This window comes from Acomys minous (genome assembly GCF_964271855.1).
Source record: "Acomys minous genome assembly, chromosome: 19".
Classification (NCBI taxonomy): Eukaryota; Metazoa; Chordata; class Mammalia; order Rodentia; family Muridae; genus Acomys; species Acomys minous.
Window position 1 is genome coordinate 5,278,912 of NC_140499.1, and position 21,368 is coordinate 5,300,279.

At 34.9% G+C, this 21,368-nt stretch overlaps 1 protein-coding gene across 2 annotated transcripts in view; it reads right to left on the reverse strand.

Moving 5' to 3' along the window:
* Window positions 1-21,368, reverse strand: part of NAALADL2 (N-acetylated alpha-linked acidic dipeptidase like 2) — a 1,351,869-nt gene that overhangs the window by 1,256,306 nt on the left and 74,195 nt on the right. The window lies entirely within an intron of this gene.

The window sequence follows — 21,368 nt, forward strand, 5'->3', positions numbered from 1 at the left end:
GACACAGTCCCACCTGGGTTTAAACAAAGAAAAGAGAAGAAAATAGTGCACGGTGGGGAATGTATTTAAAAGGAATTGTTTTCTGATATCAACAATGGCCAGTGTGGAACTATGATTCCCACAAATAGAAAATGTGATCTTATAATCGACCACCGTTCTGCCCACAGCACTTTCCAGGCACAGAGCAAGAAGTATCAGAGAATGGAAGAAACAGAGCTCAATGCTCAGAAAGTTTGAGGATTGAAAATTGTAAGGCAGTGTAGAGAATTGATGAAGCTATATAGAGAAATGGTGCAAAAATAACCAGTTCACATGGAGGTTGAAACCCCTGGAGGCTTAGGAAAAACAAAGAAGGTGATGTGAAAGCTGAACAGTGCCTGGTGTTGACTTAGCAAACACCACCAAATAAGGCTTTCATCTAAACAGCAGCTGAACTAGCATTGCCTATTTCAATTCAGCTTTGAAGCTTTCCATCATAGCTCATCATGAATCCAACAGTTACTGAAACAAACCTCAGACTCTCAGCAATGCAGCATCCACACACACAGCCATCCAAATTATGACACAAATGAAGATGTGGGCAAATGAGACAACAGAAAGATACCTGTGCTGGACAAGGAAACAGAATAGTACAAAGGGACTAATAAACATACTTGTCAACAGGATGGTGGTTAAAATGGTCCCATGTGTCTGATTTGGTCAAATGAACACTTATAATGGATGGATGCTTGTTTAGAAATGAAACATTATATACTCATATGATAGATAAGGTTTTGCTCTACTCTCAAGCTTGGAACCTCCTGGTCCAGCCTTCCAAATCCTGAAAGTATATTCTCTTGCCACTGTGACAATTCAGCATGATAGATACTTTTGGTTCTATAATGAAAGTAGGATATTTAATATATTTAAGGAGTATACTTGGAACAATAAGCTTTTGTCTGGATTGGTTTTTCTAAGCTAATCATGTAATTCTTGTAACAGTTCCATTATAATAGAATTCATAAGAGTTATGAAGGCTATAGTATCATTCAGCAATGATAACATATCTAGATGGGGAAATTCATCATTAGATACTAGAAATATAATCTAATACAATTTATGACTGAGAAGGTTCACCATGTATTAAATGAATAATGATTTTGTGCAGTTTTGAGGTGATAGATACACTTTGAAACTCTTTACTATAGACTTAATTTAGTGTAATTTTTAAAATCCTGTTTCAAAACCAATACAAATAAACCCAGAAAATATTCTGTGTTACAGAAATGGTGATAATGAATGCAGAAGTTTTATCTTATACATATCCAGTAAAATAAAAGTAACTGGCTTTACCAGCAAGAGCTTACATTCTCAGTAAGATAACACTCTGCAAAAGGAGACATACCTATTCTGTGTATACATTGAATATACACATATGTATCTACACATGAGTATATATTTACACAGATGGGACCAGGACCACATGAGATGTAACACCCTCTTCGAGTACTTAAAGATCATAACTTTCGTGTGGCACACGTGCAAATAAGCCACCCATTGTCTGGTTATGACCTTGTCTCTATTCTTTTCCATGCCTTTAAATTGTTAGGAAATCACTTATTACAAGTGAATGTGTTCCACTTGTAGGAACTTCTTCTCTTCCCTCATGACTGTTGATTTTTATGATATAAACACTTAAAACATTTCCACAGGTGGAAAGACATAGTCAATGCCATAATTAGAACATCATGAATCTATACTTGCAATGCAATTATTAATGCTCAGTTACATCACACAGTACTTTCATGAAATAAAAAAATAATTATAGTAACATTCAGTGCCAAGCATCAAATTCAAGACCTCAAACATGCTAACTAACATTTCCAATCATAAACTGTGTCTGAGTACTTACTCATATATTTTTTATGTTTTACCTTATGACAGAGACTTTCTGTTACATTGAAAAGAAAATACTCTTAAGACGTAAAACTCTGATAAATATCTAATATCTATTAATAAAACAACAGAATACTGTCACAATTCTATCTCTTGGGAGAATATTGAGTACTAGTTACAAGGTAAGAGTCTGTCTTTTATTTATTTATTTATTTGTTTTCTAGACACCGTTTCTGTGTGTAGCCTTGGCTGTCCTGGACTTGCTTTGTAGACCAGGCTGACATCGAACTCACAGTCAATGCCTCCCCGAGTGCTAGGATTAAAGGTGTACACTACCACACTCAGGTTTAAAACATGTTTTCCCTTTGGAGAGGATGGTTTAGAGACAGGGATTCTCTGGGTAGCCATGGGTGTCTTGGATTTCACTTTGCAGATCAGGCTGGACTCAAACACACAGAGGTCTGCCTCTCTCTGTCTCCCAAGTGCTAGGATTAAAGACATTCACCACCACACCTCAAGAAGATTCTTTATCTTTTCATTTAGTATTTATATTAAGGTAGTATATTCATCCTCATCTCATAAGCTTAAAAATACTTCCAATCAAAAAAACAGTCATATGGTCATATAGGTTTATTTACTTACTTTCAAAGAGTACAATTTAAACTCAGATTCTGGAACAGAAGACAAACTCTGGGGCAGAGAGGACATGTAGCATGCACAAGGTACAAGTCTAACTCAAAAGACCAAATTAAAGTGACAATAGTAATACTGAAGGAGTCATTTAACTAAAACAGACAACATCCTGACATTGTAGGAGTCAGTTGATTATAACAGGTTACATCCTGGCATTGTTTTCAAACATGAAGGCACCATTATACATATAAGCAGTGGTCTCAAAATGTATACAGGTATAACAACTTTTCAATTCTATAATAAATAAAATGTTGAGTAAAAGTTGTAAATCAGTTTGCTCAGGCAGGACTAGTAATAACAAACCTCTAATAAGATGTTCAGTGACTGATAAAAAATAGACAGCTTTCATAAGCAAGTATAGAAATACTGACTAATTGTTGTCAACTAATAGCTTAAAATCAAGAAATGCACATTTAAAATTATAAAACTAATCTATAATATTACTTTAAATTCACAAACCATAAATATTAAATTTAAAAATTATATTATCAAAACCTTGGCAACAACAACTTTTTTGTTAATTTAAATGTATAAAGTCCTTATCATATCTGAATCTTTAGAAAAATAATTGGAATATTTAAAGTATATGCTATCCTACATGTATATTTCTGCTATATCTCTCTCACACCTGGGATAATGTTAAGTAATGATTGTATATATGAATATCATATGCTCAGTTTTCAAAATGTTGGTGCACTAGGGACTGTAGAAAGTGACTGCATCAGTGGTGCCAAGTTTGTGTGTCCCTAACTGTGACTTAAGCATAAAGAAATGCACCCTCAGTATACAACAGACCTGTTGTTTTTTCTTTTAAAAATCAAATAAAAGTGGCAAATATTGTAACCCTTCTAAAAACTGAAAAAGAAAATACAACTTTTAGAAAAAATTATGGAAAATTAAAGAAGTGTTAAATTACATATTAAACAGAACTGAACAATAAATAAGTGAAAAGGAGGACAGATGTGCAAAAATTAATGGCTTACTCAGAGAATGCTATGATAGGAATGTGTAGCCTCCAACATCAGCTGTTGGAAAAAATAGTCTGCATTCACCTGTTAATGTATTTAGAAATGGCCTTAGAGCATAATAGAGCTATGAGGTCCCAATGGGGATCCTCCTGATATCTTCAGCAGCATGAGAAGTCAAGCTTGGCATGTCTTCCTTCACATCATGCTAATGCAAAGAGCTCCATAGTACATGTCTGTGCAGCCTTGGACTTTCAAATGTCCAGTTCTATCAGCTAATAAAGCTCCATTAAAAAAATAAATTTACAGTCCATAGTATTTTAAGTAAATGAGACAGTAAACAAGAAAGAGAAAAATGAAAGATGCACAAGATGCATTGAGTAAATTTATGATAAATTTAAATGAAGAACTAAGAGAAATGAAGATAGAGAAAACTTACACTTGAAAGAATAAAAAATAATCTGTTAGTAGTAAACACAATAACTCTTGGCAAATCTAAAGACTAACAGGAAAAGGAAGAATGTCAAAAGCAGCTATAAAAAGGCAAGATTCATTAAATCCTCATAGGTAACAGAGTAATTCAGAACTAAATAATAGTATGCAGAAGACGATGGAATACAAGTGTTGAAGTTCATAATAAATGAGTATTCTAATAGTTTTGTTTCAATACACTGACCATCTATCTTGACTGTAACATATATTTTGTAAATATTTGCATATGATAATTTCTTTTAAATGGGTTTATTTTATAAGAAAATTAAAAAGAAAACTAAACACATCAAGTAAGAAAGGTGAGCAGATTCCTCTGTCTAACTGCAAATCAGTAAATAAAAAGAATCCAACAAAGCTATGGAACACTAAAAACTATATACATTTCAATTTCAATCTATCCTTAAACATTCTACAAACATATCCTGAACATCATTATTGAAAATTTCTTTTAAATATGATATTCCACCAAACAACTCAATATATATATATATATATATATATATATATATATATATATATATATATGTGTGTGTGTGTGTGTGTGTGTGTGTGTGTGTGTGTGTGTGTAACAATATATATGTGTATATATATGTAACAATATGTATACCAAATATTTTTTTATTGGGCATCACCAAAGAAACTACTGTAGGATATTAGTTATGCATTAGAAACTTTTGTTCCAATAGAAATAATTTTTTCATTACTTATTTTTCCCCTAAAATTCCCAGTATTAGCCTTCATTGTAGCATTATTCAAACAAAATTTGTTTTTGTTGATTTTCTGTCCCCTCTTCTCTAGCCTTCATTGTGCTTTTCCCCACAACCTCATAACTTCCTTTCTCCTTTCCTTATTATTGTAATTATGAAGCAATAAACATGCATATGTAAATATCTCTATGGTAGGACATAGAACTATTTAAGTATATTCCCAAGGGAGGTTACCACTGGATTATGAAGAATTCATACTTACATATGTTTTTAAAAGCCTCCATGCTGGGAGGAAGAAGGAGTGAGGAAGGGAGGTAATGAGGGAAGGGAGCTACAATCAGGTTGTAAAGAATTCAAACTGCAGAACAAGCTGGTAACTTATATTGCTAATGTAACTACATTGGAATAGCTCTGAGGCTGGCTGAGATATGAATGTCTATGCACAGACAATGCTTCTTGTTGGCTACAGAATCCCTGTGACTTATTATTAGATACCATTCTTCATATGGCATGAATGAAGATTTATCGATGTCTTTTTCTGCTCCTACAAAGAGCAGAGAACCAGCCTTAATTGTTCTGTGCACCTTACACACCTCATACCTTTATAATTTTCGGTCTGTATAATGCTTGTGAGAAATTGTATGTTTTCAGAACAAAAGAACCAGACACTGACAGTGCATTAAATCTGACAGAATTCATTCTACTCAGCAGGCTGGACATTGACATCCTGCATCCTTCATGCTCTTCAGATGCTATTCCTCCTAAGAACAGGGCAGCTTCAAAGAAAGCTTCCAATCCCAAATGGTCCTAATTTTCTTAACCATTTTCCCAATTTTATTTAGGCCCCTACAAAGGTATTATTCATTCTAAATCAGCCAGAAGAAACCTTAAGAAAATGACACCCCATTTCCCTTAAGGGGGATTTGGTATGTTTTTTTTATTGCTTTCTTGGGCTATAGGTGTTTATTTTCCATTGGGAGTTGGTTATAAGTTATTATTGGTCTTATTTAGAGAGACAACAAAGTTGAACTCAGAGATGTCTCTCTTTTCATTTATCTTTCATTCTTAGGTTTGGAGATAGAGGTTGAAAAGAAAGAAGGGGGAAATATAAAAATATAGACAGAAGATAAGACAGAAAGTGGATTAGTGAATCTACACCTCAACTTAAGGCCTTAATTGTAACTCACAAGCTGATTTTTAATTCACTGGCATATAATTTTGTATATAGATGGAAAATAAGCTTAATTTTTCATGTATTGGTACAGAACTCAAATTTAAGATTATTCTTCACATGCCATATATATGTATAAAATATCAGGTATTGTATCCATAAAATTCAATTATAACACAGGTTTACTTCCAATCCTTTGAAAGTGCTATTGCAAGCTGTTTAGGATAAAAAAGTTATACAAGTTAATTGTTAGTTGATCAAATAATGGTCATATCAATTATTAGTCTATTTTTATCGAAAAGAATATACATCCTAAGTGTAAAAGATAGATGTGAATCTACAGAAAGATAAGGCAAAATAGTTAGAGAAGGTTTTCAAAAAACCTCAGAGACCTATAGAATGTGGCATCTAAAGATGTTTTCATTAATTTAAAAATTCATTGACAATGAGACATGATAACTCCTGGCAATGCCCAAGCTACCTCAAAGATGACGACCATCAAAGAACCTCCTTATTGAGATGGCTTCAAATCTGGCAAACAGGCCACTGGACAAAATGTCCTTGTTTCTACCACAGACAGATTTCTGCCTAAAAAGGGCGAGCTTGGATGAAGGCAGGGTCGATGGCTAAACTCTCCCAAGACAGAGTAAGCAAGTCCCCAATACTTCCTGCCTCACAAATATGTCTGTCATACATGTTGGGCAAGAATGCTGAAGATGACGATCCACCATTATGGAGAGTTTTGGGTTACTTCTCAGGCAACAAACTGTCTCTGCCATCTACTCATTTTGGGAGCTGCTAACTTGTACTCCCTGCATACTCAGGTAATTAATTTTCTTCCTTCCCAATCTTTGATGGGGTTGAAGCACAGATAGATTAGTTTTACAATTAAGCTTAGTTGTTTAAGGGTTAAGATGTTTTTAGGTCTAGATAGATGTTTTAAGTTGAAAATGATGAGATATGATAGATATTTGCTTACATTCTGAATTTTAGATGCACCAAGATAAGAAACAAGTTTTGTTCAAGGTTGCCAAATACGAATAACCAAAACGGTACAAATGTAAACTTTATATAATTAATTATTATTTTGTGGTTCTTCTTACTGTAGGTAGCTTATTGCATATATGTATAATGTTTGTGTATAAATATATATGTATAAACAAATGTATATGTAAAAATTAAAATTAAAAAAATTTTTAATTTTTTAAATAATTTATTCTTCTTACATCTCAATGGTTATCCCATCCCTTGTATCCTCCCATTCTTCCCTCCCTCCCATTTTCCCCTTATTCTCCTCCCCTATGACTGTTCCTGAGGAGGATTTCCTCTCCCTGTGTATTTTTAAATCTTCCATGTTGATCTCTATAATGTTTGCACTAATATGCTCTTCTATGAATAGTGAATAAAGATCCCCTTCCTTTACATCCTTTATATCGTGTATTGCAGTCTTCTTTATTGTTGGTGGCCATTCTGACTGAAGTAAGATGACTGGAGTAGGGAAGAGGGGAAGAATGAAAAGGAAGAGACATGGGACCAAGGGAGGAGAGAGAATGGGGTCCAATGATGTATGAAATGTTGTGGTCCCACTAACAGACACCTTGCAAAAACTATGCTACTGTATTGTCAGTTTGAACACATTATTGGTGCATGTATAAAGATTACATTAGCAAATTAAAATCGTGCTTTCTAGAGTTATGTACTTTACATCAGTACTATGTTATGAATAAAGCTGCACAGAAAATATTTCTTTTATCTTATACACAATCAGATTTCAGCCTCTCTTATTTTAATTTAGGACTTCAAAAATCTAAGAAATGAAAACAAACATTTTTGTTCATAGTCTTAAAATATCAAATTTGTATGAGTGATCCTACTCATATAGTTCTAAACTATCTTGTATTTACCAATATCATTTCTTATGGCCAATTACAAGAAACAAAGAAAATCATAAACATGTCACCAAACCTACTAAGATGCATGTCCAAATGATAGTCTTACAGCAGATATTTTAAGTATGGAAATTTTTATATACAGTGGACATATCTTTTGAAACATTTAATAGGGAATTATATGTATCAACAATTCAGTTACTTGCCTTATAGTTTTAGAAAATATTTTTAAATGGATTAAAAATTTAGTTAATTTTTAGAATTGAAAAAATAAAATATATTTGAGGAGGTATATTTTCAGTCAAACCTCAGAAAATCAGCTGAGGATATACAAAGTACTGTAAGAACTTATACAATACCATCGTAATCCTTTTTAACTTATTAGAACAGTTGAGCACACTTTCCAGCAGAGTGGCAAATGATCTCTTTGAGAATGGAAAATTACTTAATCATAGTCCATCATACAATCTTCTTCGAAATGGTGCTATTTGACAGCTTTTTTCCTCAGTGATGGCTGAACAGCAACAAAGAGATGTCTGTGTTCTAGACTAGAGTGGCATCTGAGAGCAGATGAGTAGACTAAATAAAAATAATTTAATAGGTACAGAGGATAGAAATTGCAAGAAAAAGGCACAAACTAAAGTTCTGAAGAGAACAGTTAAAGCCGGCAACAGCCAAGGCCTAGGACAGGGTGAAGTGGAAACGTTAAAAGCTACTACAAAAGCCATCCATCAAAACACAGTAGAATACCATTAGAATGAGCTGGGATTAAAAAGGAGTTTGCTGAAAGAGTGAGGGAGCTGCTCAAATTTTATATGTAAAACTAGAAATGGTGATCCTCTGCAGTCTAGTATGGACTATGAATCAAATTCTAATAGCAGAAAGATAAAATAAAGAACTGAAAGCAACTTTTGTATACTGAATATTTATTGATCTTGTCCTATGTTGCACTCACTGAAGACACACATGAAAAAGAGCAGCAGCTGCCATCAATATGGTTATGTGTGAGAACTAAGCTCCACATGGGCTTATGTTGCATTTGCCATGTATCATTTGCAGATTCATCATTCTAACTGTCTATGTGATCATGTATAAAATAGGGACTGAGAGACAGCAGCCCTGATACTTTTGTGCCTACCATTAGCAAGGGTGGGCAGTATGTGACTTAATTCTGTTCTGTATTCATAGTGTAAATCATAAACTTATCCTTGCATGGAAAAATTATAAATGTATGCAGAATCAAAACAGTGAAAACAGAAAGAGAGACCTTTACTCATTCATCACCAATCACAATTGAGATCTAAAGAAGGGATTGGTTTTAAAAATAAAAACATAAATCCACATACACTAGAAGAGAAATCTATATTAAAATTAGACTTGTTCATAGGTTATTCCTGAAATTATTGAACATGTCCTGTTATTTAAAATTTTTATGAGGAAAATATTCAATTTGGAAAAGTTGGATTGAAACTGAAAGTGAAAGATTCAATGTCAGGAATGTTGACTTACAGTTGATTCAGTGCACAAAATATTATAGTTTAGTGCAATAGATGGCATGTTTATGTTCCCTTCAAAACTTGTAGGTTGAAATGCTCATCTCTAGTGTGACAGTATTGGGAGGTGACATCACTGAGAGTTAATTCAGATGCAGGTTGAATCCCCCTTTATGAAATCAGTGGCCTCTGAAGAGACTACAGCTCTGTTATTTTATTTCCATCATTCATACAAGGACATGGATAAAGAGTAGTCTACCACACAAAGAAAGCCCATATCAGAACTGTAAAAAATGCCTGTTGTTTATATCACCCAATCTTTGCTAGTTCACTATAGAATTTTATAGTAACATATAAAGATAATAAATGAGAGTAAATACAATACTCATTTTCAGTGGTGGAACATTCTGTCTCCTTGGACTCTTAACCTCTGCTGCTGTAGTTCCCTTTTCCTATCTGAAAAAGAAAACCTATTACTGATTCCAAGTATGATAAAAAATAATATGTCAACCTGATTTATAAAGACTAGAATCATATGTAAATACTGTTACCTAATTGAATGAAGGTAGGGAATTAAAGTTATATGATCTGTGTCAGGATCTGAATGGATTTGAGTTAAATGACATAGAGCAGGAATTCTATCTGGTTTGTTTTTGCGTCTGTATTCTCTCCATCAATCATCACAGTCATTCGCTCCTGCAAGGGATCTAGTCAGCCTAAATAATTATAGTAATCAATCACATCACAACCACAACGTCTTAGACAAAGGTGCTGAAGCCATAGAAACCTAGCATCAAAACCTCTACGTCTGTGTCTGTGTCTGTAAATTAAGATAATGATTTGAAGTTGCATATCATATTTGATATTTGAATAAGATAAGTCTTACACTTATTACCTATAGCCTGCTTTTACGATTACCTGAGAATGTTATCACAGCATCAGTGATTATAGTAATAAAAGGTATCCCAGGTTAAATTCTATTTGAATAAAAGGGTTTTATAAACACACACACATACACAGAGAGACAGAGACAGAGACAGAAAGACAGGGAGAGAGAGAGAGAGAGAGAGAGAGAGAGAGAGAGAGAGAGAGAGAGAGAGAGAGTTGGATCACACCCTGATGAATTCATGGGAATTTTAATTATTAAACATAAAAGTGTATTTAGTATAATTACTGAATGAACCATAACCAAACATCAGCATAGCACCTTCCAGTTATGTCTAACCTTTTGACACTGTGAAGCAATATTAGCTACAAAGTTCATAGTCAAAAACCACTAAATCAAGTCTTAAAAATAAATCACAATACAAAAATCTCATAATATTTTAGCTAACTATGATTTTGTGTCAGACCACATTCATAGCTCCCTTTGGTCTAGGTTCCCATAGGTAGACATACCTTCTCATTATGGGTAATGTAATCTAGTGATCATGTGACTAATTGAGAATTGTCACTCGTTGCTCTCCAGCCAGCACCACATGAAATTATCATACAAAGCATAACCGAAATTGAAATTCAAAATATGAAGTATAGTTTCTCCCAAATCTATAACATTGTCTTCTACAACAGGTTTTATTTATATGTTAAATCAAACAACTGCAGCACTACAAGAAAACATGCTCACATATTTTGGGTCAATGATGCTTATCTTGGGGTTTCTTTTTCTGTGTTAGAACACCATGAGCCAGGACAACTTTGGGAGGAGAGGCTTTATGTCACCTTATGAATATCAGGTCACAATGCATCAATAAACAAAGTCAGGGCAGGAAGACAAGGCAGGAACCTGGAGGCAGAAAGAGGAGTCCATGAAAGAACATTGCTTACTGGTTTGCTCCTCATGACTTTTTCAGTCTGCCTTTTATACAACTTAGGACCACCTGCTAGGGGTGGCACCACCCACAGTAGGCTGGTTCCATCCACATCTATCAGAAGTAAGAAAATGCCCTACATTCTTCCCAGCAGGCCAGACTGGTGGAGAGACTTCTGACTTGAGGTTCTCATTCCAAATGATTGTTGCTTGTGTCTCATTTACAAAGGCCAAACAGGACAATGCATTTCTAAGTATGATAGTCAAAGAAAATCATCACAGATGGGGTGCAAAAAAAACTACTATAGAATATGGAAACTCTGTCTCTGACTTTCTACCTTTCTCCATCACCAGATGTGCCAAAACAGAACGTTCTGACTTACCCAATCTGAAAGTAGATCCCTAGACTCTGGTTCCAACGGTTTCCTACCTGAATGGAATGAATGTTTCATAAGAAAAACAAAACAAAACAAAAAGAAAAACAAAGAGAGATCTGGACAGAAGGCTTTGCTGAAGAACCACACCTTCTTAACATCAAAAGTTAATCTCTTCTCTGATTATATTTCTGCATGACTTCCCAAGGATCTGGTGTCCCAGGTCTTGGTGTCTTCATTTCTGAAGGTTCCTGTGTCATATAAAACTTATATTGAACAAATTTGATATATTTTATGTTAATAATATGCCTTTTACTGTGGGGGGTCTCAGTTATAAGCCCTGCAATACTATGGTTTAGAAGCCACCTCTTCACACATACAAGGCATGAACTGTATCACTATTGTGAAAGTTATTAGCAAATAGAGCAATTAAATTTAGCAAATATACTGATTACCTTTAAAGACAGATAGCTGCCTAACATATAAGATCACACATTTTAAATTGGGGAGGAATCCCATTGCAGAAAAGAATGATCGTAAAATCAACAACCACTTATTTTCTGCATTAATTATAGGAAGTGAAAAACACATCTGGATCAGATGGGAGTAAGAGAAGGAATTTTCTAAATGCACTACTTGACATAATATGGAATTAAGATCAAGATACTTTATCAAATGCTAAGGAATACTATTAGAGTTCATCAAACTGAATTCACATATAAATATAAGTGGAATGAGTTTAGACCCAAACCAAATTTTCTAATTTTATAAATTTAATGAATACATAAACATGTCCATTAAAAATAACTTTAAATTATATTATATTACCTATTTTTCCATTATAATGTTTAAAGTATTCTAAAATGTACTTATTGAAGTCCATATCCATGAAGTAGAACTAGATCCAATTTTCTCATAAATGAGAAAATTGATTTCAAAAGTCTCTATAAAAGTTTGCACTCCCATCAGAAATGGAGGTATTTTCCTCTTGCTCCACATCATTGCCAACATGTGCTGTCACTTGAGTGTTTGATCTTAGCCATTCTGATGGGTGAAAGGTAACTCATGGACATATACCCCAAAGATGCTCCATTATACCACAAGGGCATTTGTTCAACTATGTTTATAGCAGGTGTATTCCTAATAGCCAGAAACTGGGGGGAAAAAAAACAGATATCCCTCAACTAAAGAATGGATAAAGAAACTGTGGTACATTTTCACAGCGTACATTTACAAACTGCTCAGCTATTAAAACCAAGGAACTCATTAAATTTGTGGGCAAATGAATAGAACTATAAAATATCATCCTGAGTAAAGTAACCCAGACCCAGAAAGTCATACTTGGTATGTACTGACTTATAAGTGGTTGCTAACTGCATAGTACAGAGTAATTATACTACAATTCACAGATCCAAAGAACCTAAATAAAAAAAGATGGCCTAAGGAAGAATGCAGTGAATCCTACTCAGAAGGAAAGATAGAGATTGGAAGTGGATGAAGTGTGGGAACTGGATGGAGAGGGTATTGGGAGTGGAATGAAGATGGGGACCAGATGTGCAGAGAGCAGGGACGCGAGGTGTGAGGGATGGGAGAGAGAAGAGAAGCTTTAAGAGGGGAACTCTGGGACAAGCTGCAGACCATTGACAAGATAGACCCGTGGAAGGATATGGCGCATCACTAGCTAAGAATCGTAGAAGCAGGGGGCATGGAGATTGAAGTGGCTAGTCATAGCTAGACAGGATTTTCAGGGGAGGGAGAGGGTAACAACCTACCCACAAAATTTACCCTTCCTACAAGAAATGCAAGGATAAAGATGGAACAGAGATTGAGGGAATGGCCAACCAATGACAGTCCCAACCTAGGACCCAACTCATAGGACAGAGCTGACCTCTGAAACAGTAATGATATTCTGCTAAGCTTGCAGGGAGGAGCTTAGCATTACTGCCCTCTGAGAGGCTCCAACCTGCAGCGAGACCCAGAGCCACACATTGGGCAAAGCTTGGCAAGTCTTCTGAAAGAGTTGGGGGAAGAATAGAAGGATGTGAGGAAGACAAAAGCCACACAAGAAGACCAAGAGAGTCAACTAACCTATGCCTATGGGGCTTACAGGGACTGAAGCACCAACCAAAGAGCAGGCATCAACTAAAGCGAGGCCCCTTACATAAATGTAACTAATGAGCAGCTTGGTCTTCATATAGGTCCCTAGTAATGGAACAGGGTCTGCCACTGACATAAAACCATTGCCTGCTTTTCGATCACTTGCTCCTAGCTGGGGTGCCTTGCTGGGCCTCAGTGAAAGAGAATAGGCTTAAGTCTGATGCTTCTGGATGTTCCACGAAGAGTTTGTCAGGGGGTATGGTGCTCTTCTGAGAACAAGGGGAGGGAAAGAATGGACATGAGGGTGAGAAAGTGGTGCTGGGAGGAGAAGAGGGCCGAGGGTATACATTTGGGATGTAAAACAATGTATAAATAAATAATTTTTAAAAAAAGAAAAGAAAAGAAGGCCTATGTCACCTCAAGAACAAAAGACCTTGTTTTACAATTTGGAGTCTAAAAAAAACTACAGTCACTTTCAGGTTTCCTTCATATATCCTTAAGACCTTTAATGAGTTTCATTGACACAATCTAGGCCATTTTTCCTTTTCCTTCACATATCACAATCTGAATGATTGTGTTGGGGTTGATACTAAGTCTCAGGACACATGGGTTCTAATGAAGTTTGAAAACCATTTTTGTACCTCTATAGTGGTCATTTAAATGAATTTTTACCCCTGATCATTGAAGTGGAGTATCTATGAGAGCAAAGAATATGTCATCTTGATCTGTGCATCTCAAACATTTACTGATAAACAAAAATGTTTATTTCAGTCACTTAAAGCCTTCTGTGGAAGCCACACTACTTCCTTGGAGATGTAAATGGCCATTAGTACTTTCTAGAGTCCCAGTTCACCATTCCTAGGGCATGCGGGCAGCTGCACATTGTTCCCCAGATAGCACTTCACCTAAATTGAAGCATATGAAACCACAAATAAAAGTTTCCTTAAATTACTGATATTCAGTAAAAGTGAAACTAACACTTAGTTCTAATGGCAATTTAAACAAAACTTAGAAGACAAGTACACAAAGTTGTCAACAGGAATGTGAAATTACTAAATATCACTGAGAAACTGACATGCCATTACACAATGAGTCTCTATGAACAAGGTTTACCAATCATGTCTTTTTAATAGATGAGTAATATTATATTGTGTAAGTGTACCACAATTTCTGTATCCACTCTTCTACTGAGGGACATTTGGGTAGTTTCTATATTCTGGTTATCATGAATAATGCTGCTATGAACATAACTGAGCAGGTGTCCTTGTGGTATGGTGAAGCATCTTTGGGTATATGCCCCAGAGTAGTATAACTAGGTATTGAGGTAGAACTATTCCCAATTTTCTGAGAAACCTCTTAAATCTTACTCAAAAGAGGAAACAAAATAGACATCTGAGGTAGATGGAGGGCAGTCACTGGGTGGGAGAGGGAATGGGGATGGTAATGGGTTGGGAACCAGGTGTGAGGAGAGCAGGGGATGGGGTTGCTGAGGGTGGAATTAGAGAGAACAGAAATCAGTTGGAGGAAATTAAAACAAAGGAAAAAAGTTGTCTAACCAGAGAAGCAGTGTTGAATCAAAAATCTCCTCAGGAAGCTAACTGCAATTCTAATCTTCCATTTTGGTGAAATTCAAATTATTTCATTATTTTTTAATGGCTCAAATCTCTCTTTTGGTAAGGTTGTGGAGATGCTATTTGTGTGCCAATAAAATAAATAGATAAATTTATCAATCATGTCAGGGAATATCCCTCTCATCACAAAGTCTCCAAAGAATAATAATGCAACATATCTTAAACCTTGGAGGAGGAAATTAAATATGTTGTTTTTTAAATTGTGCTTCAAAAATAAATATGTAAATAAAGTAATGAAAAGTCTTCATCAATTAGAAGACAGTGAAAACTTACTAACTTGTACATTATTAATTATCAAAGATTATAAGGAATCACAATGACCTTCACTAATGCTAGCTAGTATGTAAAAAGTACTATAATTCTTTATGTATATTTTTATAAATTTTAAACAACTATAAAGGTTGAATATTACTTTTCTCATCTAACACAGGCTAATTCTAAATCTCAAATATACAAGAAATGTTTTCAACTGTACATAAAATTATCAAACCAGAATATAAATTAAGAACCAAGGATACCAGATCCTGTTTTTGAATCACATTATATTTAATAAAAAGAGTGCATTCATTTCCCCCTGCAAGTATGTAAGAAAACTTCTAAAATCAGACATCAGAAAATGAACTTGTTCTCTATCTCCTGTTTCACTAAATGTAAAAATAGGTATGTCTTACCTATTAATGCCAGTATGCAAAAGATTTCAAAAGTTCTTTAAATCCATGAGAAGCAAATTGTCCTGGTAGGATGGAAAATTCTTAAAATGCAACTTCCTGATACCCAGCTGATATGTTAGAAGCAATAGCAACAACATCTTAGGGTCAGAGAAATGCACTTGTGCAAGTGTGCAATGAGAAACCCTCAGGAGAGACTCACCTGAGCCTGACAGTACAACTAATATACTTCCCCATTGCCACTAGCCATCTAAAAAAATCATATGTTCAGCTTAAATAAAGGGTCCCTAATTCATTGAAAACCTTCATTAAAATTAAGACAGTGAAAACAAATCTGTAATATTCCAACCATCCCTAAGTCTGAATGCATACATTAACCTGGGGGATAGTTGAGAGGGGTGCCTTGCCCATCACACAGCAGCATAAAACCAGTGTCATTAAATATGAAACAGAAAAGTATATGTATTGATGTTAACTTTTAATCAAAGGAAGTCTAAAAATCTTTACATTACTTTTTTTAATGAAAAAACTTATTTTAATTTAGAACACAAAGCACCATATGGAATATTCTAAAGTCATGGCTTGAGAAGTAATTCAGACAAAATACTGAGAATGTATGCTATTCTTTTCATCATACATATTTGTGAGTATTCAAAGCTCTCTGTCATTTGGGTTAAATTTTCTGATTATTTTAATGAAAATAAGGTAAATTAGCAAAATGCCATAGAAAACTAAATAAAACAATAAACTTTCTTCCTTGAAATAGAACATCAATTGGACACATGGTAAGCATATTTGCAAATCCCATGTTTCATTATAATTAAAGATTTAGAGAGCCATGGCCTTGATCTAAGATAACAAAGAGCAATGGTTTAAAGACAGTATTTATGATATGCTTAATTGCCCATTTTACTTAAACCACAGTTCACATAATTATACTTTTCTTGCTATATACGTAGAAGAGGGAATGGAGAATAGGGATAGGAAGTAATTTACTTAAGATATGGGAGAAAAGTATTTTATCCAGAAAAAAAAAATGTCAAGGGCTTTATTCTAATCCTTTATTTTAACTGTGCAACAGGAGAAGACTATTGAAAAACCATTTTAAAAATTCCTTTAATATTGACCCAAACCAAACCTCCTCTCTGATTCTGAGATTTGAGATCAACAAATAGGAAAACAGAGCCCTATATTGGACTTGATGTCAAAAGAAATGAAAGTAGAGAGGGTGAGCTGCTGCCTAACTAGAGCCTTCACCAGTACTGACTTTACTAGAGGAGAAAAATAGACACAAATCCAGCTGCAAACCACTCTTCAAGGGTGACCTATCTGCATGATACACAAGAAAAAGAACGGCGTAAACGTTGGGGGAGTAACTAGCCAATATCTGATTAGTCTAATATTTACTCTATGACGTGGACCACGCCTGACATTGCTCAGGTGGTCATAACCTAAGATTAGAGAGACAGCGAATCTAAGGGAATGGAGCTAGTGCAGTGACACACAACTGGACAATGTATAGAGAGTGAGAGACCTTGAAACACTCAGTCCTAAACAGGATGCTTTCACCCAGTTCCTCCCCTCAGGGATTAAGGAATCATGTCGAAAGGGAGGCAGAAATATTTTAAGAGCTGCTAGAGATAAGATGCCAAGGAAATAGTGTCTTCCAAAGATAAAGGACTGACACACATATACCTCCCAGAGACTGTGGCAGCAGGCACATGGTCTGCACACCTTCCGGTCATATGGGGCCCCAGCACTGAGAGGTGAAGTAGACGGGAGCTTCCATCACTAAAGGTATCTACGGCTGACAGCGAGATGCTCACAAAGGAAAAATCAGTTTTCTCCAATGGACATTTGCTGGGTATACAAACTGTACTTAAGGGCAGTTCCCATGCCCTGTAGCAGATGGTCCACACAAAAGGAACTCACTAGAATTTCTAGAGACATTTGTCTCATGATGCTTTATTTGACACTTTTTACCTTACTTGTTATCTCACTCACTTTTTATCAATTACTTCCTGATCTATTATGGTTTCCAGTTTTATGCTTTTATGAGTTCTGCTCATGCGTGTTTCTTGGTGTATATGGTTCTTATGCCTTTTCTCTTTTCTTTTTTTGTGTGTGTGCATGCATGCCTGTGTGTGTGTGTGTGTGTGTGTGTGTGTCTGTATGTCTGTCTGTCTGTCTGTGGGCATTTTTTTTATACCTTATGGGTCTTTACTAATTTATTATGGTATCCAATTCTGTCTTTTGTGTTTGTGCATATGTGTATAAGTTGATATATGTATGTGGTTCTCATGCTGCTTTGTTTTGTTTTCTGTTTGTTTTGTTTTCTTGTGTTTTTATTTGCCTGATTGTTTTCCCAAGAGAGAGGAAAAGAAGACTTGGAGTTGGAGGGAAGTGAGGTGGGGAGGATCTGGAAGAAAATGAGGGAGGGAAAAGTCATGATTAGAATATACCTTATAAAGAAATGTATTTTTTAAAAAATCAAACATTTGATAATTTTAAAGTGTCCAAAAGTTGACTTTTGTAGCAGTTAGATCATCTCTCTGACACTATTTAAGTTCATGAGGATAAAAAGGTATTTAAGTCAACTACAAAATATTAAGTGTAATGCTTCATTCAAAATTGTAAACAAACTTTCATAGCAATCATGGACTCATTTAGATGGAGCGTGTATTTTAATCTACTAAGGATTAAGATCTATGCCTTTTATTACCATATCATGTAAAGAAATCCACAGAAGGCAGGCTTTACCTCTACACTTACATAATATATTAACAACTCATCTGAATGGTAGCAATTTTCTAAAATTTCACTATAATCATGAAAATATCAGGCAATGTGTTTTATAATTCCATTTTTAATAGACTTAGGAAGGCTTTGGATGCTAGGTCTTTAAAAGTGTTTGCACAGTGATTACAGAAAAAAGAAGTGCATAGTTTTAAACATTAATGAGCATAGTGCCTCCTTATACAATTTAAATATCTAATTTGTTCAAATTATATATGCTTTGAATTTTGATGTGTGTATATTTTAAATGTTCATTCAAAAATATTCTCACATTAAAATTATATTTATAAAGTTGCCCATGCAGCTCACATAACTTTAGTTCTAGAAGCATTTATATATGTGCAGGTCACACCCTATATGAGAATATATAGATCCACACTCTTCATTTATATATGTGCAGGTCACACCCTATATGAGAATATATAGATCCACACTCTTCATTTATATATGTGCAGGTCACACCCTATATGTGAATATATAGATCCACACTCTTCATTCCATTTCATTATCATGCATGCATCAAATTTTGTTTCATAATTGGTACAGTGGTAACTCAGGGGACTTAGTTTCTATAATTAGTAATTAAATTATACAAAATGACTGTTTACATAGAAAGTTTCCAAAAAATACGAATTAATACTAATTGCAAGAATTCATATTTATTTACCATTATTTTTATTATTAACAGAATAAGTTATGTACCTCTAAATGTTTATATATAAAAACTGTCACAAATACTAGTTTAATATAGCTTTACAAAATATCTAAGAAACAGTTCTTACTAGTGAACATCTCATTTTTATACTTGTAGTATCAAGACATTTCATTTGTGAGTGTTTTTGTTGCATGTGTGCACACTGCGTACACATCCTGTACTTGCAGAGGTTCAAGGATTGGGACCCTCTAGAACTGGAGCAATAGAGAGTTGGGAGCCGGAATGTGGGTTCTGAACCTGGCTGTTCTGCCAATACCAGTGCTCTCTGCCCTGGAGCCATGGCCCCAGACTTCTACAAAGTATTTTCAGGACACTCCATAAAGCATCAGTCCTAAGAGTTAAAATTCTACTCTATGGATTCCTTACAATACACTCAGGGGCTCTTCCATTTTAATAATGGTGCTAATTATTTGTGTGCATGTTTAATAAATAATGTCAACATGGAGATTTGTAGTTTATCTAAGTCTCATGCATCCTTCTTCAGAAGAGGCTTCTAAATTAGATGTATAAGCCATGGATCATCAACTATTTTAAGTCTCTAGACATAACTGATACAATTTACCCCAACAATGTGCATATCCATGTTTGGTTGGTAATTCATGGAGAGAGTTTCTCTCCTTCTCCAACTTTACACTTCAATGTGACTACAGCTGTAAAATACAGACAAAATAATTTTAACTTTTACATAAATAATTTAATATTTTAACATTAGTTTAAATGTCAGAATAGAAAGTTTTCATACTTTTGTCCTAAAATGTAAAATCATGCTAAAATGTAGTTACAAGCCTTAATTTGTAATTTAAAGAGCTACTATCAGCTCTTATTTTCAGCTAATATTTTATCTGAAGTTTACCTTAATGCCAAAGACCTCGAAATTGTGCCTTCACAGGACAAAGTCCTCATTGCAAAAATAAATGATCCCACTGACTGTACACTGGAAAGGAGCTAATACCAACAGTAAAGCACATGCTTAGTAAGTCCAATGTTCTGGGTTCAATACCAACATAAGGAGATAATGGGGATGGGCTGCAAACTCAAAGTGCATAAAGACCAGTTCTACCAAAGAACACAATTTTATTCACTAAGAAAAAGTAAACACGTACCACATGATACTGAAAAACCAATTACCACAAGGAAAAAGTAAAGTCCGAGACTTTAGGATTATTGGACAGAAGCACCAAGAAATACAAAAATTAAAAATATGTTACATAACAAGAAAAAAACAGAATACTATAGATCAAACAGCAGAAAATGGGTCATATTTTAGGTAATAAAAGGACAACATAAAAAATATACAGACCAGTTTTTTTTTTTACTACAGAACTCTTAAAAGGTTCAGCCTGAAGTACCAGATGTTACATAAACAGAAAGCTAGGAATAATAGAATATGTCTTTATTCCTAGCCTTGAGAAGCTGTAGAAGAATGACAGTGAATTCAAAGTCTACATGAGTTACATAGAGACTTTTATACAGCCTTCGCTATAATTTAAAACCCTGAATCATCATGACTACCACCACCACTATCTTTATTACCACCACAAGCATCATCACCACAACCACTACGACGACCACTACAACCAATACCACTACCACCCTACCACCACTATTACCACAACAACCACCACCACTACCCCCACTACCACTTTCACTACCACCATCACCACCACAACAACCACCATCATCACCATCATCCTCCTGTTGCTACATCTTCTGCTTCCCCTCACCCTTGTCCTGTTCCTTTCTCTACTACAAGTCCATGCTCCTGAAACTCTGCCTCCCTCTACTCTACCCAGTCAGGTAGGCTTCATAATTTTTATTTAGCCACTCAGGGATAATTGAGAAATATTCCTTATCATCAGATGTTTACAGGAGACAAAGTTGTTCTACATTCACAACAATGCCCATTCCTCCAACATCTGCCCCTTTCTGTTTAATTAAAAAGGTAATTTTTAAACTATATAAAGTAAGAATAATTATGAAACAATCATAAAAATC